Genomic DNA, 12,351 nt, shown 5'->3' with positions numbered 1-12,351 from the left:
CACGACACATGCCAGTGATAATAAACCGGATTCTGATGCTGATCTCCATCTGTGCCAGTGGGCAGGTTTGGAGGAACGTGTGCATTATCTCGGTGTTCTCACACACCACTGCAGTGTCCCTGCACTACGCTGTCAGTCCTGCAAGGGGGAATGCAAACCTGTGAACAATTGATGGAGCCCAGCTGTGTTTCCCATTCCAGGAATTCCTGCAGGTGGGGGTCCGTTATCACCTGGCCCACCCAGTGTATGGAGAATCTGCCGTGTAGACCCAGCCAGAAATGCTGCCTCTGCTCACCGCTTCCCTGGCCTACTCTAAACATCAATGAAGACAACTGTTCAGATTCTGAGAGGCTTAGACAACTGAACCGAAATGTGGATACTCATCCTGAAAAATGGCGTTTGATCACATATATTGCGCTGTAAGTGTCTTGGGTTCTCTGTTCCAGCCCCCTGCTTCACTACTGATGGATAATAAAAAAAAGTAATGTGACTCCTGTAATTTGCCCTGTCATTATCGATGAAAATTAGCACGTGTTGTCTGTCTCAGGGAAGGTCCAGAGAATGATCTTGGTAAAACTCTTTTGCGGCCTATATTTATCTTTGGCACGAAAATTATTACATACACAGCCTCATAAAATTAAGATGATGACTTGATAAACCTGTATCGGTACTCCCAAAGGCAGGTACACAGGTTCTGTTTGTTTCTGAAAGTTCATCAGCATGACCCATTAGCTCTATCCGGCCATTTTGACAGTCTGACTTTGCCAACAGTGACTGAACTCGACCCTCCATGTATCCCTTTTCAGCCCTCGATGTGTCTCTGCCAGCCGGTATTGACTGGAGTTGGGGCATTGAACAGTTAAGAGAAAGGTGAGCTCGGTGCGATGGTGCTGTTCGATGAATATAACCCTCTGCCTGCCCGCAGTTGAAGTTTCGCTAAAAGTTTAATTGCGTAACCCAAAACTTCTGTTTCTGTCCCCAATGACGCTGAAAATTCCCAGCCCTCTGCCTTTACCAGCAGCGATTTATCTGTTGTCCATGTATCATCCTTCCCTGTCTCCATAACCCCCTCTAGAACGAAGAACCCACAACATCATCTCCGTCAACCCTACAAGCCTCTACACCTCTCCTTTAATACCACGCATTCGGCCCTTAAACCATTGCCTGTATCTATGAATTCCACAAACCCCTACACTCCTCCGCATCCTTATGAACCCCCCCCCCCACAGTCCTTTCAGACCTCTTCATCTCTGCGAGCCCTTCCTGCAACGGCACACCGAGTCCTTTCCCTGTCACCCTCCAGCATCATGCGTCACTTCCTCCAGTAAGTCTATGAATGGAATATATATTGTTTCCTCCAAACACACAACCCGGTCCTGGGCATTGCTGATCAGAGGTTCTCTTTGCTTCCGCTGCAGAAGCCGAAACTGCAGTCTTTGCGGGAACAGCACCGAAGGAATGCTATGCTGGAGGATTGATTTGTCTGTTTAGAGATACAGCGTAGATTAGTTCCTCCGGTCCTTCGAACCGCGCCGCCCAGTTACCCTCGATTTCACTCCAACCTAATCAATTTACTATGACCAATTAACCTTCCAACCTGTACGCCTTTAGACTGTGTGAGGAAACAGGAGAACTTGGAAGAAACCACTCGTTCCACGGGAATGTCATACAAGATTCTGATAGGGGATGCCGGGTTTGAACTCCGAGCTGTAATCGCGCCGCGCTACCGTAACGTTGAATCCTTAGCAGTGGAGACAGGGTTACTGAGGACACCACCCCCACCGTTGGTCAGGTGCTTCTGGGATTGCTTTTCCATATGGGAGGGGTGACGTCTGGGTTATAGACAATAGACAATAGGTGCAGGAGTAGGCCATTCGAGCCAGCACCGCCATTCACTGTGATCATGGCTGATCATTCGCAATCAGTGCCCCGTTCCTGCCTTCTCCCCACATCCCTTGACTGCACTATCATTGAGTTCTATCTAACTCTTTCTTGAAAGCATCCGGAGAATTGGCCTCCACTGCCTTCTGAGGCAGAGCAGTCCACAGATCCACTACTCTCTGGATGGAAAAGTTTTTCCTCAACTCAGTGCTAAATGGCCTACCCCTTATTCTGAAATTGTGGCCTTTCGTTCTGGACTCCCCGAACATCGAAAACTTGTTTCCTGCCTCGAGTGTGTCCACTCCCTTAATAATCTGAAATGTTTCAATCAGATCCCCTCTAATCCTTCTAAATTCTAGTGTATACAAGCCCAGTCGCTCCAATCTTTCAAGATATGACAGTCCCGCCATACCGGAAATTAACCTCGTGAACGTACGCTGCACTCCCTCAATAGCAAGAATGTCCTTCCTCAAATTTGGAGACCAAAACTGTACACTATACGCCAGGTGTGGTCTCACCAGGGCCCTGTACAACTGCAGAAGGACCTTTTTGCTTCTATACTCAACTCCCCTTGTTATGAAGGCCAACGTGCCATTAGCTTTCTTCGGCTGCCTGCTGTACATGCATGCTTACTTTCAGTGACTGATGAACAAGGACACCTAGATTTCGTTGTACTTCCCCTTTTCCTAACTTGACACCATTCAAATAGTAATCTGCCTTCCTGTTCTTGCCACCAAAGTGGATAACCGGTAGCCTCCAACCTGATGGCATGAACATTGACTTCTCAAACATCTGCTAATGCCCCACCTTCCCCTCGTACCCCATCAGTTATTTATTTATATACACACACACACATTCTTTTTTTCTCTCTCTCTCTCTCCTTTTTCTCCCTCTGTCCCTCTCACTATACCCCTTGCCTATCCTCTGGGTCCCCCCCGCCCCTTTTTTTCTCCCTGCGCTTCCTGTCCCATGATCCTCTCAGATCCCTTTTGCAAATCAACTGTCCAGCTCTTGGCTCCATCCCTCCCCCTCCTGTCTTCTCCTATCATTTTGGATACCCCTCCTCCTCCCACTGTCAAATCTCTCTCACTCACTCTTCCTTCAGTTAGTCCTGACGAAGGGTCTCGGCCCAAAACATCGACTGTATCTCTTCCTAGAGATGCTGCCTGGCCTGCTGCGTTCACCAACGACTTTGATGTGTGTTGCTTTCACTTCCAGCATCTGCAGCTTTCCTCATGTTTGCCTTTTTAAACTCATATTTATCTACATTAAACTGGTTTGTCTGGTCTGTGTCAGAGTGAAAGTACTGTTTGATTACTTGTGACTGTGGGTGGGCAGACACTTTTATATTCCCTGATTCCAGTGTTAGGGGCTGCAGAAGGGACGCCAAGATGATCTGTTGCCCTCTGAGCACCAGGGCTAAGGATGAGTTGGAAAAGCTGCTAAAGACTCTCAGTGACATCAGTGTCACAATGGCAGGGCATTGGGAGCAAGGGTGGACCCAAATGCAAGACACATCTTGTGAGATTATTTAGATTTAGTTTATTGTTTGATACCAAGAGAGCCAGGCAGGAGCAGGAGTAGCAAACTAGACAAGGACTCAGGACTACAACTAGGCTGGGACCAAGGGTTTGGGCTTGGACTCAGAATTGGCTCCCAGAACTAGAGGAGACATGAAGAGGCTAGGGTATGGACTCCAAGCCCGAGACTGGTCAAGGACCCAGCACCTGGGTCTTGCCTCAGGCTCAAACCCCACAACCAGGCATGGACATGACATGGGCTAGGGAGAGGAGGAACATGGAAAACAGAGCCTCAGTCTCAGGAGAGCAGGTACATGCAACCATGGGCACATACACAGAACAGAGTCAGGACCCCTCCTTGGGTACAGGACATAGGGCCAGGACTCATGACCCTCCACACAGCAACAGCAAGACAGCCTGACTTACCCCAGAGGAAAGGACAAGACAGAGCATGACCCCCCCCCCCACAGGGCAATGGCAAGACAGCCTGACTTACCCCACAGAGGCAAGGACAAGACACAACATGACACATGACCCCCCCATGGGGCAACAGCAAGACAGCCTGACTTACCCCAGAGGCAAGGACAAGACAAGACCAACACAAAAGCACACTAGACAGTACCTATCAAGCTCTAGTGATAGAACTAGACCAAAGCACAGGCGAGGGCTAGAGGCAAGAGGGGCAGAGAAGGGATTCAGACAGGGGGGGTAGGACAGGAATCATAGACCACCAGGGCCAGGACTTGACTCAGAACCAGGAAGCCACCAGGGCCAGGACTTGACTTGGTACTCAGATGCCACCAGAGCCAGGACTTGGACATGGTACTTGGATACTCCGGGTAGTGGCAAGCTCTAGACTCGGCCCAGGAACAGTAAACAGCGGCTCCTGTTTCTCTCCGGCGGGTTAACCAACAGACTCAACTTGATGAGGAAATTTTGCAGGCTTACTTCGGCGAGGTAGCCGGACAGGATTGCTCCGGTGAGGAAGGGCGAATTGCCGGTACTCGCTTCAGCAGAGACTAGGCTTGCTCCGGCCAGGTAACGTCGGCACACCGCACCTCTGTAGACACTCCCACACTGAACAGCTGAAAGCCGGAGACTATAAACTACCGGTTCAGCCGAGCGTTAATTGCCTCTAATCACCAAAGCCAAGGGACACGGGAAAACAGGGAATCAACGGTCCGGATCGTAACATAAACAAGGTAAATTTAAAGGGACCCCGATCCGGACCTTGACAATCGGTTGATAGGGAGGAAGACATCCAACGCAGTGAGTATAAGGAGCGAGAAAAGAGGCTGAAAATCAGGACCTCCACGAAAAGACAGAGAGGGAGGTAAGGGGGTGGAATTGCATTACTAATCAGGGAAATGTCGCAGCAGCAAACAATGGGGACACAATAAAAGTCTTCTCCACTGAGAGTGTATCGGTAGAACTCAAAAAGTAAATCACTCCCACGCGCATCCTGCTTCTATTCCCAACCAGCTGTGTATTTGTAACATTCTGCGTTTTGATACATTTGCTGCAGATGCTGATGACATCTGATGCTCTTCACTTCCCAATAGGTGGAGAGCGGGGAGGGTTGCACTGGAAGGTGCTTCTACAATATCTTTGCAAGTTGTAGGTTTGCTTAATAGTTTCTATGCAGTGCACCAGCCGTTGAGACGGTATATCGCACACACTGTGAAAAGTTGTGTTGTGTGTAAGAAACTACATAACACAAAATCTATTTCCCCTGTGCACAACTTCTATAGGTGCATGGTGTAGAGTATATTGACTACCCACACTCAAATGTTTTGGGGACACTAATCAGAGTATTGGGGAAAAGTCTGTTCCTAAATTTCACCAATTATTTTTTGTTTGTTAAATTATTTATTAGTTAATTTATTTACTTATACAGTATATAGATATTTGTTTGTTATTGTATGTTTATTGTACTTTTTGATGTCTTGCACTGTGCTGCTGCCACAAAATATTTCACAATATATTAGGAGGTACGTACTAAAATGGCCACTGAGTGTATGTTCGTGATCTTGTGCTGCTGTAGTCCATCCACTTCAGGGTTCGATGTTCTCCTGCGCACCACTGTTGTAACATGTGCTTATTTATGTTACTGTTTCCCTCCTATAAGCTTGGACAAGTCTCGTCGATCTCTTCTGACCCCTCTCATTAACAAGGCACTTTTGCCCACAGAACTGCTGTTCACTGGATGTTTTCTTCATCAAACCATCTTTTGTAAATTCTAGAAATTGTTGTGGAGATCAGCAGTTTGAGCTAGTCGAACCCCCCATCTGGTAAAAGTTACTTAGATCACATTTATTATCCATTCCGATGTTTGGTCTGGAAAATAAGAGAAGCTCTTGGCCATGCCTACATGATTTTATGCATTGAGTTGTTGCCACGTGACTGTTTGATGAGATATTTTCATTAATGTGCAGGTGTTCAGGTGGAACTAATAAAGTGGCTATGGAGTGTATGTCAGTGAATATACACCTGATTCTGATTTTAATGAAGGTCAGCGCAACACTAACTGCTTTAACTATCCCACCCATTTCAGCTTTGCATAGATGCCTCCAACTTTGAGGGACATGTGGACATGTACATCTAGATCCGTACCACTAAACGTGCTGCTATTAACCTCGTACTTTACTTTCAAGTTCAACCTTCCAAAGTGGTGTATCGCTCTGTCCTTCTCTGGATTGAACTCCATCTAGCAATTCTCTGTCCAGCTCTCCATCCTGTCTATGTCCTGATGCAACAGATCACAACTCTCTACTTTCCACAACAAATTCAACCTTCACATTACCTGCGAAGACAATAACACCCTACTCCACTTACTCATCCAAGTTATTTATAAAAATCAGAAAGCGCATGGGATCAGAACAGACTCCTGCACAGCACCACTAGTCACTGAACCCCAGGGAGAAGTTGCTCAAGTTACTCTCAGCTTTGCACTCTGTGAGCTACCCAATCCCAAATCCACACAGTCAAATTTTCATGAGTCCATTGCATCATTATTGTCAAAGGCCAGGATTTGAAGAACAGAGTTAACAAGGAAGCAGTGTGGTTCTTGCTCCACTTCTCAAAGTTTTGTAAGCATTAGTGATGAAATATGAATACGGTCTGAAACAACCATCTCCTCAATTGTTGATTGAGTATAGGGAAGTAGAGTGGAAACAGGGAATCACTGGCTAGTCTGTATCACTCGACTTCTCAGGGAAACATTGGATCTGTTGTGAAGACATGATCATGGAATAATGATTAGACAGAGTCGATATCCAGTTCCAAAAGGAATGTAATATTTGGGAAGCCAATCATCTGTGGATATGGCCACAGGAACATACAATGGAGAGCCGGAATGTAACTGGATCTTTAAACACACTGACAGATGCGACAGTCACTGACAGTGTCTCTCTCTGCTGAACTAAATGCTTTCCCTAGCCAGTACAGAGCACAGTAAAGAATTGGCAAGCAACCTATAGACCAGATCAAGTGAGATCCGCACTTGTACTTTCCAATGGACATGATTTTTTACACCAATCATGACTTCCACGGTCACCTTTAGAACAATGAGATGGAAGACTACCCATAATGCCAAAGGAGGGAGTGGTCACAGGATCACATGACCAGCCTGTGCACTGACCTGTAGCAATTCCTCTAGGATACTCAACATCACCTGTCAAACCCATAACTACAATGCTCCGAGAGACAATGCAGGAGGCTAAGGGCATCATCACCATCTAGTGTACACATCACACATTGGGTTTTAATAAACACTGAGGTTTGCTTTCAAATGTTTATTCAACTTTACACTCCATGATCCTCTTTTTGACTTTGGCCATTGCGTCCCTGTTATTGGGACAATGATGAATCTTAGCAGATGAATTCCACTGTTCCCAGAGAATTCGCACAACTACAGTGTTATCAGCAAACATTCCCTGGTGAGCAACTTCCATCGGCACCTTCTGTTTATCCGAAGACTTTTCCAGAAAAATCACAGTACAGATGTCATGTCTTCTCGTCCTTTGACTGCCTATTTTTAAACAAACCACAGTTAAGTTGTTTAACCTTGAGCTTTTACATATAAACTATCCCTTTTCCTAAATTCAATCCTACAAAAGAAATATCAAACCAGGAGGCTGACCTTTTCGGCCTAACTGTATTAACCCCACTCCAACTTCCCCAGCCCTCCTACCCACTCCTCCCTCACCTATTGTCTACCAACTTTTAGATACCTCAGTGAGACTTTATCTCTTTCATCTAAACTCCAGTGTGTGCCAAACATTTTTCCACAGTTGCTCACCCCAAAAATCAGTTTACTGCACCTGGGCTGCTCAAGGATACACAACCTGAGATTCTCCTGGTCTGTACTTCCCACAGGCCATTGATTTCCACTGAGCTGGAAGATTCTTTATTGATTACACTGCTGTTGGTGGAAATGTCTCAATGCCAAGCCTTCTCAGGATCTTATACCCTCATGGCTCTAAACTCCACAGAATACAGACCCAGAGGATTATCTCCATAAGCAGCCTGGCAGATCTCCTTTGGATGCCCCAAATCATTATTTTAGGTGAGGGGACCAAATCTGTACACAGTGTTGCAGGTTTGTCCTGATTAACAGACCTGTACAACGGTACAAAGGCCTCTTAGCAATGCACTGCCATCGTAACTACTTCTTTGTGATTCATGCTTCAGAATGTGAGCCTCTGAACCTCAAGGAATACAAATACAAAGAGTGCAGGCTATCTTGAGAGGACAATCTACTCATTCTTGCAATGAGCTTGATGTCAGCACATGTAGAGGAGGCTTGACTCAAAAGCTGAGTAGCAGAGAAGATTCAGCGGTGAGCAATAATTTAATAACAGAACACAAAATATCAATCCATGAGGGGCCACAAAACAAAAGAGAACAGAAACTAATCCCAACAGGCTACAGAGTAAACTTTCAGCAGGAGGAATGAAACCTAGGTTCAACTGTTTGAGACTGGCTTGCTCAAGAGTGAACAAGGACAGTGGATGAGAACTGCAGTTAAACAGGTTGCAGGGGATGAGCATAGCTCAAGCAGCAGGTGAATCCTGTTGGCTGGGTGGAGACTGAACTCTACCTGCATGATTTTGGTCTAAATGGAGTCAGACTGCAAATGAATGAAGAACAGAAAGACCTCCATTCTAGTGCATGAAACGCAAACTTTGGTGGCAAGCCCAACATGTAATTAAGATGGCAAGTGCTTTATTGTACATTTCTGCAATATTGGACATATTTGGAGAAAGCCTGACACTTGGTGAATCTCTTTCTGATACTACTCTAGTCCTTATGTTAGGTGGGATGACCAATCTGTGCACAATGTTCCAAGTGTGTCCCCACTAGTACCCTATGCGAAAACAATGAACTCACACTGTTATTAAACTCCAGCTCACTTGCAGAAATGTCCAATGTAGTACTTGCCATCTTAACTACTTGTTGGACCCACCACGAATGTTTATGCTTCATGCACTAGAATACAGAAGTCATTCTGTTCTTCACTCATTTGCTGTCTGACTCCATTTAGACAACAATATACCTTTGACTGGACTGTCTGTTCCCTCTGCCTGCCAGCGTTCATCATGTGCACTTGTAATTCTGGCAGTTTCTCTTAAATATCCTTCTACTGTCCTTCCAGAAAGCATATTTTAGATCATAATTCACTGTTGGTAATGAATCTTGCCTCAAGGTATCTTCCACCAGACGCTGACACATTTGGTTTATTTTGACTGTGCTTCTGGTAAAGGTCTCTCCAGTTTCATCCCAGGATGTCTACCAAAACTCACTGAAGTGTTGGATCTGGGATAAGCACTGGCCAGGTAGACCTGGAATAACTCAGATGGCTATAAACAATGGGGTATTCCGTTCAATCAAGAGAGAAGAGAAAACAGGGCACTCCAGTGCTGCACTGGGGACACATGGATGTTACTATAGGGCAAAGAGACACTGAACTCTCCAGAAGCTCGAATCAAGATCCTACCTTCAATCCACTGCAGAGCGTTGCGGAGATCCTCAATTTCACGGGACACTTTGTAGACAAAGAGAACAAGTGGAGCCCCTGGTTTTTCAGTAATGTTCAGTTTTTTCAAAATGTTGTGATGGATTTTCCCCTGACCATAACACGCCACTGGTAAAAAAAAATACAAGTTGTCGTCACCTTCTTTCATACACTACTTGTTTAATTATTATTATTATCATTTTTATTTTATTAATATTAGTTTTTTTTCCTGCTGGATCATGTATTGCATTGAACTGCTACTGCTAAGTTAACCGATTTCACCTCACATGCCGGTGATAATAAACCCGATTCTGATTTTGTAATCACACTCCTCTTCACTTGACCAATAACAACCCAGCTCCTCCTGTACCCTCTCACTTGATAAAAGCACGAGAAGGCCATACGAGCACTCAGTCTCTCTAACCCGATTCGCCATCCATTTCACCCTACCTTCCTGTCCTTCCGTCCCAGGTCCTCATCACATTCAATCCCCCGAATGTTCCAAACATTCACATCCCTCCTCTTTAAACACCACGATGACTCATCCTCCACCTTTCAGCAGGGAGAGTATTTCTGGTATTCCACGCCCTCCGCCAGATTTTCTCACCTATCTGTCTGGAATGACACACCCCTCCCCTGACCGCGTACTCTGACCCCTAGATTGAGACTCCTCCACTGAGGGAATCATCATCACATGCCCCCTGTCCTGTGCTCCTAGTGCCTATGATTCTTCAGTGAGGTCACCCCTCATTGACATTACTCCCGCCCGACCTTCCAGTAGTATATCCCACCTTGACAGCAGAGGGTTTGCGAGAAGCACCACTGGTAGACACAGAAGATTGGTCGGAAAAACAGACCGCGAACTGTACAACAGAAGCACAAGATGAGAGAAAATACCCAAACAATGCAGGGACACATGCGGTAAATAGCACTGGAACAGGTTCTGAAAGAACTGAGAACGGGTCGCAAAATCCGAGATCCAGCCAACTTCAGCGGTTCCATATCCTCCAACGCAACATACACAGAATGCCGGAGAAACTCAGCAGGTCAAGCGACATCAAAGTTTCGGGCTAAAACACTTCTTCTGGACCCCTCATGGCGGTCCTTGCTTAAATTCCTCCACACCACCAGCAGTTGCGCAGATAAACCAGGAAGCTCTAACTAGCGCATCTATTGGTCCGCTCAGCTGTCAATCGGAGGGCTAGCTCTTATCTCCTAGTGAACGTGGTCCGCCAGGCGAGGGCAATGTTGTCCGTACATGGTTGAGGATAGGTGCGTGTGAGCATGCATGTTTTCGCCCTGGGAGCAGAAATAAGAAATAAAATACATTTCAGACGGTGAGAAACTGGTCAATGATGCTGTGTTGTTGAAATTGGGAGAATTGGTTCATGAAGCGAATCTCTGGTCCAGTGGGAAGTCAGGCAGCGAAACGTCATCTTCAAAAGTTTTCGGATGACTCAGCCATAGTTGGATGCATCAGCAAGGGAGATGAGGCTGAGTACAGGGCTACGGTAGGAAACTTCGTCACATGGTGTGAGCAGAATTATCTGCAGCTTAATGTAAAAAAGACTAAGGAGCTGGTGGTAGACCTGAGGACAGCTAAGGTACCAGTGACCCCTGTTTCCATGCAGGGGGTCAGTGTGAACATGGTGGAGGATTACAAATACCTGGAGATACGAATTGACAATAAACTGGACTGGTCAAAGAACACTGAGGCTATCTACAAGAAGGGTCAGAGCCGTCTCTATTTCCTGAGGAGACTGAGGTCCTTTAACATCTGCCGGACAATGCAAAGGATGTTCTATGAGTCTGTGGTGTCCAGTGCTATCATGTTTGCTGTTGTGTGCTGGGGCAGCAGGCTGAGGGTAGCAGACACCAACAGAATCAACAAACTCATTTGTAAGGCCAGTGATGTTGTGGGGATGGAACTGGACTCTATCATGGTGGTGTCTGAAAAGAAGATGCTGTCCAAGCTGCATGCCATCTTGGACAATGCCTCCCATCCACTACATAAGGTACTGGTTGGGCACAGGAGTACATTCAGCCAGAGACTCATTCCACTGAGATGCAACACAGAGCGTCATAGGAAGTCATTCCTGCCTGTGGCCATCAAACTTTACAACTCCTCCCTTAGAGGGTCAGACACCCTGAGCAAATAGACTGGTCCTGGACTTATTTCATAACTTACTGGCATAATTTACATATTACTATTTAACTATTTATGGTTTTATTACTCTATTATTTATGGTGCAACTGTAACGAAAACCAATTTCCCCCAGGATCAATAAAGTATGACTATGACTATGACTATGTGTGGCCCCTTATTGAAGTTCTGCAGCTTTTCAGGGACAGAGAATAGCCATATCTGGAACACCCCAAGGAAGGTATCTCTCAGCAACACCATTCAAAGCAACCAACTGATTGCTGGGATGAAGAGTTGTGGCGAGGAGAGGCTGAGGAAGATTGGTTGGTACACTCTGGAGTTCGTAAGAAAGTGATGTGATCTCACTGTGGCATCAAAGTGTTGGCAGGACTCAGAAACTATCTCATCCATATTGACTATGATACCGATATGCACAACCTGATGGCATGAAAATCGATTCTTCTAGCTTAGGGAAACTATCTCATCCATCTTGACTATGATACCAATATGCACAACCTGATGGCATGAAAATCGATTCTTCTAGCTTAGGGAAATTTTCTTCTCCCCCTTCTTTCCTTTTTGTTCCAATGCCCGCTCTGGTTACCCTCTCAACACTTAACTTCTACTCAATTATGCATCACCTCCTTCGGTTTCACTCCTAATTCCCTTTCTTCCGTGGTCCACAGCCCTCTCCAATTAGATTCCCTTTACCTCTTCCATCTATCACCTTACAGCTTTTGATTTCAACCATTCTCCCACCCATCTTCTCCCCCATCTAGTGTAACATATTA

The 12,351-nt window shown here is 45.8% G+C and overlaps 1 long non-coding RNA gene across 1 annotated transcript; it reads right to left on the bottom strand.

Moving 5' to 3' along the window:
* Nucleotides 1-1,232: 1,232 nt before the first annotated feature.
* Nucleotides 1,233-10,556, bottom strand: LOC140201642 (uncharacterized). The gene is made up of 3 exons (XR_011886919.1): nucleotides 10,209-10,556; nucleotides 9,400-9,546; nucleotides 1,233-7,431 (listed from the first exon to the last, which is right to left on the bottom strand). It is a non-coding gene; the product is annotated as an uncharacterized lncRNA (long non-coding RNA).
* Nucleotides 10,557-12,351: the final 1,795 nt, after the last annotated feature.

This window comes from Mobula birostris, chromosome 8 (assembly GCF_030028105.1).
Source record: "Mobula birostris isolate sMobBir1 chromosome 8, sMobBir1.hap1, whole genome shotgun sequence".
Lineage (NCBI taxonomy): Eukaryota > Metazoa > Chordata > Chondrichthyes > Myliobatiformes > Myliobatidae > Mobula > Mobula birostris.
This window is presented reverse-complemented; position numbering and strand designations above follow the sequence as displayed.